Consider the following 6,268-nt stretch of genomic DNA (forward strand, 5'->3'; position numbering starts at 1 on the left):
TAGAATATAAAACATATTTTCAGTTGTTTCACACTTTTTGTTAAGTATATAATTCCACATGTGTTAATTCATAGTTTTGATGCCTTCAGTGTGAATGTACAATTTTCATAGTCATAAAAATACAGAAAAATCTTTAAATGAGAAGGTGTGTCCAAACTTTTGGTCTGTACGTAATATATATGTGTTGATATGACCCATTGATATCTATGTATCCCACTTATAAAGAGTTATTGGTGCCTCGATACTTTATTATCACTCTGTGTTATCTTGTTGACTTATGTGGTGATGTGTCTCATCGATATCTATGTAGCCTATTCATAGTGTCATTTATGTTCTGTTACTTTAAACACACTCTGTGCTACTTTACCATTCACATTCTGTGCGCGTGGCGCGATCTTGCCCCGCTCAGCGGCGCCCGGCGTCTTCCCCTCTGTGACTACGCGTGCTCCCGGAAGTGACCGCCGTGTTGCTGCTGCGGGGCCTGCTCGCTCCACTGCGCATGCGCCATACTATGGATGTTATTGGTTGTTTGACGGGCCCGTGGTGTACCACTTGACCGCCCACCTGATGTATTTCAAGGTCCTGCTGCCACACCAACATACCTTCCCTTGAGAAAGCCGATTAGATTACACGTGAAACGCGCGTTGGGAAGCGGCTTATCCCCTCTATCTTCTGGCACATTGGCCTAGGGTAAGCACTGTCACTTGCCATCTTCCTCTACTGTGGTCTTTTTACGCCCCAATGGGGGTCTTTCTCTGCTGTCTATTGGACTACTATGGCTGAAGTACCTATCAGTGATTGAACAACTATAATATTGCCACAGTCCACAGTTTACCTGCAGAGCCCCACCCAGTGGAGTCTAATTGCCACAGTGAGGGTTCTAGGGGATTCATGGGTGCAAGCTACACTTATTGATGTGTGATTACTATTTTGGCATGTATTCCCCTGCAATCCCCCCCTAGCTCTGCCAGTGCCCGCTGCTATTTATTCTAGCCCTCTTGCACATGTCTTTTTATTATGTCTTGTTTTGTCTCATACTTCTTGTTAATAAAATTGTATACATTTTTTATCTTTCAACAAAAGCTCCATTTTCTCTCTTCGTGGTATATATGTTTTTGGAGTCTAGTACTTGTAATTGAACACAGCCTGTGGCTCTTACTGTGTGCTCTAGGGCAATATGCCTTTGGGATTTCTTGTTGCATTAATTATTTCTGTGTTTTTCACAGCCTGTCCCGCTATTCTTATGGATTATAGGGCCCGTGACGTCACATGGCTCTCAACTTTAAATGATGTGTGCAAAGAGGATTTGGTTACCAACACCAACGACATTGGTCCAAATACGCAGATTTTAATGGTACAGCTTAAAGACCTCATTAGGAGGAGGACAAGCACATGGTGGAACCACACCTTTCTGGAGAGATATATACAGCAGGGTTTGATCCCCAGGGGACTCTGTATCCAGGTGTTCCCCATTAATGACAAAGTATTTAAAGACAAATGGGAAGAATGCACTAATACCTGCTCTAAAGGGTTCCTCACCCTTTTGAGAGACCGTAATCAGGTATCCATTACTGAAATGGAGAATGAGATTGAGGCTCTTTTAACTAATCTAAAACACGATTTGATAGCACCTGCTTTTAAGCAATTTAATGAGGAGATTGATGCAGAGATTCAAACCCTGGCAGATGAACTACAAAAAGTCAAGACTAACAAGTTCCAGAGAGATATTAATGACCTGAAGGCTAATAGGGTATACAGATGGAGGAATCCTTTAAGGCAATCACGCCATCGTTCTCGGAGCGAGTTATCGTCTAGATCTAGATCTTCATCTTTACGGTCAGATATCTCCGACGACCACTCCAGTTTGCTTCCTAAATCAGTTAACTCGGGCCCCAAAAATAAAAATAATAATAACTATCATGTTAATACAAGACAAAATGCCAAACGCTCGGCCCCGAAAAAGGAGCAACTGACGAGTGATAGCCAGAATAGCCTTCAGGTAATCAACCTCTCTTCACACACTTTCTCTGAAGCGGAACTGCAGGTGCTCCGTATGGGCCTGACCTTCTCCCCTTCTAATGGATTTCATCTCTTTACTGCCCTCAAGGACCTAAACCTTTTTTCACGTAAACTAATTTGGAAGAAACTGCACTATAAAGATCGTATTATGCCATTGGCGTTACAATCACTGGAGGACCTCCTCGGTGAACAGGCGACTGAAGCCAGAGGTAGGTTCCCCCCACAAATATTTCCAAAATCAACACGCTTTCCCTCCCTCTTAATCAGTCCAGCTGTTGAGATATTCACTAAACTGGTCTCTGAGGACTTCAAGAAAATCTCCAATGCACGGGGACAAGACAATCTCACAGGTCCTCAGAGAGCAGCTCTAACTAAACAGTCATACCCTGATTTGGTATTTAAATGTGCTGACAAAGGTGGGAACGTGGTAGTTTGGCCGTGTGTCCTCTATGAGAAAGAGGCACTACGGCAGCTACGTGATAAAAACACTTACATGAAATTGAGCCATAACCCGCTTTCCTCCTCAGCAGAGCTTCCATCCATTTTGGCTAGGGCCTTTGAGGCTAATGTTATAGACAAAAAGGTCCTTGAGGGACTTACCGTACGGTTTCCTAGAGTCTCCACTTTTTATCTGCTGCCCAATATCCACAAAGACGCCGTCAATCCACCGGGACGCCCGATCGTGTCTGGTATCGAGAGCCTCTGCGAACCTATCTGCAAATTCGTAGATTTTTATTTAAAACCACTTGTAGAGACTCTCCCGTCATTCTTAAAGGACACGACGGGCGTTCTTACACGTTTTGACGGCGTCTTTGTGGACTCTAATACTCTATTGGTTACAGCGGATGTGGAGACTCTCTATACGTGCATTGATCATTCTGATGGTTTGGAGGCGGTCCGTCTCTTCCTGGGGGCCTCCAACCTGGGTGGCCCTCTTTGCGATTTTATCTTAGAACTGCTGCGGTTTATCTTGACCCACAATTTCTTCATCTTTAAGGACCAATTCTATCTCCAGCTACATGGTACAGCTATGGGCGCGGCCTGCGCACCCTCGTATGCCAATCTCTTCATGGGGGCCTGGGAGAGATCCCTTTTTGGCGACGAGGGGGCGTGGGCCGCCACCCATATCTTATGCTGGTATAGATACATTGATGATATCCTTTTTTTGTGGAGGGGTACACCGCAGCAGCTCAAAAAGTTTATGAGTGAGATCAACAACAATGATCTGTATATCCGCTTAACATATAAAGCGGATGCAGCAAAAGTTGACTTCCTTGACGTCAGCCTGGAGGTGGACGTTGATTTCTCCATCAGGACTGACGTATTTAGGAAGCCGACTGCTGTGAATTCACTCATTCATGCCTCTTCTGCACATAATCCCGCAACCATTGGGGCCGTCCCAGTTGGACAGTACCTGAGGGTGAGGCGGATCTGCTCCTCTTTTGAGGCATTTGAAGATCAGGCCAGATCTCTAAAGTCTAGATTCCTCGAACGTGGCTACAGCAAGCGTTCGATCAAAAGAGGATATAATAGAGCCAAGGCAACATCTCGCTCCCAACTTTTATATGGCCAAAGAAATACCAAATCCATCGATAATCAGTCCCGTTTTATCTGCACATACAACACCAAGTGGAATGAGATGCGCACTATCCTTAAGAGACACTGGCCAATTTTATTGACAGAACCCGCTTTGGTGGATACCCTTGGAGATTTCCCGTCCATGACCTCTAGGAGAGCAAAAAATCTTAACGACTTGATAGTCAAGAGCCATTATGTCCCTCCTAATAAGACTTTTCTTTCGACATTTCAACCCACTCTGGGGTGTTTTCCATGCGGCCACTGCTTGGCATGCAGCAATGTCCTACGTACCCGGACTTTTGACTCTGCGGCAGGTGATAAACAATATGTTATTCAACATCGTATCTCCTGCAGTTCCACTAATGTTATTTACTACGCTACTTGTGGATGTCCACTCATTTATGTTGGCCTTACATCTAGGGAACTCGGAGTCAGAGTCCGGGAACACGTTAGGGACATTGCTGCGGCCAAGTCCGTGACGGACCCTTCTGAGTTAAAAACTCTTCCCCGTCATTTCCGCCTCTTCCATAATTGTGACTCATCATCACTGTGTATTCGGGGCATAGACGTAGTCCATCTTGGGGCAACAGGGGGTAATGTGAAGCGCTTATTGGCCCAGAGAGAAACAAAGTGGAGAGTTACACTGGATACTTTGTCCCCAAAGGGTTTGAACGAGCCTATTAGTTATGCCCCATTTTTATGAATTACCGTGTGTGTGCCTCCTCCTAATGACATTTTGTTCATGGTCTGCACTGCATATTTGTTGAGTTGTATTTTAGCAGCTTTTACTCCACAATTCTTATTTTTCCTTCTGTGTGGTCTTTTATGTGTCCTAATTTTTGTCTTTTTATTTTGCCCACTATCTTCCGTTTAGGTCTTCTTTATTCTCCCAAGATATGCAGTTGTGCACCAACTTCACCCCAGCAACTACTATCTCTGATTTTTTGTATGCATTATTATTATGTATGGACATTATTATATGTGTTGATATGACCCATTGATATCTATGTATCCCACTTATGAAGAGTTATTGGTGCCTCGATACTTTATTATCACTCTGTGTTATCTTGTTGACTTATGTGGTGATGTGTCCCATCGATATCTATGTAGCCTATTCATAGAGTGTCATTTATGTTCTGTTACTTTAAATACACTCTGTGCTACTTTACCATTCACATTCTGTGCGCATGGCGCGATCTTGCCCCGTTCAGCGGCGCCCGGCGCCTTCCCCTCTGTGACTACGCAGCCCGTCGCTGCGTGCTCCCGGAAGTGACCGCCGTGTTGCTGCTGCGGGGCCTGCTCGCTCCACTGCGCATGCGCCGTACCATGGATGTTATTGGTTGTTTGACAGGCACGTGGTGTACCACTTGACCGCCCACCTGATGTATTTCAAGGTCCTGCTGCCACACCAACATACCTTCCCTTGAGAAAGCCGATTAGATTACATGTGAAACGCGCGTTGGGAAGCGGCTCATCCCCTCTATCTTCTGGCACATTGGCCTAGGGTAAGCACTGTCACTTGCCATCTTCCTCTACTGTGGTCTTTTTACGCCCTAATGGGGTCTTTCTCTGCTGTCTATTGGACTACTATGGCTGAAGTACCTATCAGTGATTGAACAACTATAATATTGCCACAGTCCACAGTTTACCTGCAGAGCCCCACCCAGTGGAGCCTAATTGCCACAGTGAGGGTTCTAGGGGATTCATGGGTGCAAGCTACACTTATTGATGTGTGATTACTATTTTGGCATGTATCCCCCAGCAATCCCCCCCTAGCTCTGCCAGTGCCCGCTGCTACTTATTCTAGCCCTCTTGCACATGTCTTTTTATTATGTGTCTTGTTTTGTCTCATACTTCTTGTTAATAAAATGTATACATTTTTTATCTTCCAACAAAAGCTCCATTTTCTCTCTTTGTGGTATATATATATATATATATATAATGATCTGCTGCCTGCAACATCCTTCAGCATGACCGGTTTGGCAGTGGGTCAGTAATAGTGTGGGGTTGCATTTCTTTGGAGGGTCACACAGCCTTCCATGTGCTTGCCAGAGGTAGCCTGACTGCCATTAGGTACCGAGATGAGATCCTCAGACCCTTGTGAGACCATATGCTGCTGCGGTTGGCCCTGGGTTCCTCCTAATGCAGGACAATGCCAGACCTCATGTGGCTGGAGTGTGTCAGCAGTTCCTGCAAGATGAAGGCATTGAAGCTATGGACGGGCCCGCCTGTTCCCCAGACCTGAATCCGATTGAGCACATCTGGGACATCATGTGTCTCGCTCCATCCACCAACGTCATGTTGCGTCACAGACTGACTGTCCAGGAGTTGGCGGATGCTTTAGTCCAGGTGTGGGAGGAGATCCCACAGGAGACCATCCGCAACCTCATCAGGAGCATGCCCAGGCGTTGTAAGGAGGTCATACAGGCACGTGGAGGCCACACACAATACTGAGCCTCATTTTGACTTGTTTTAAGGACATTACATCAAAGTTGGATCAGCCTGTAGTGTGTTTTTCCACTTTAATTTTGGGGGTGACTCCAAATCCAGGCCTCCATCGGTTAATAAATTTGATTTCTATTGATGATTTTTGTGTGATTTTATTGTCAGCACATTCAACTTTGTACAGAACAAAGTATTCAATGAGAATATTTCATTCATTCAGATCTAG

This window comes from Phyllobates terribilis, unplaced genomic scaffold, assembly GCF_046119375.1.
Source record: "Phyllobates terribilis strain yellow unplaced genomic scaffold, ASM4611937v1 Scaffold_43__1_contigs__length_10536358, whole genome shotgun sequence".
Taxonomy (NCBI): domain Eukaryota; kingdom Metazoa; phylum Chordata; class Amphibia; order Anura; family Dendrobatidae; genus Phyllobates; species Phyllobates terribilis.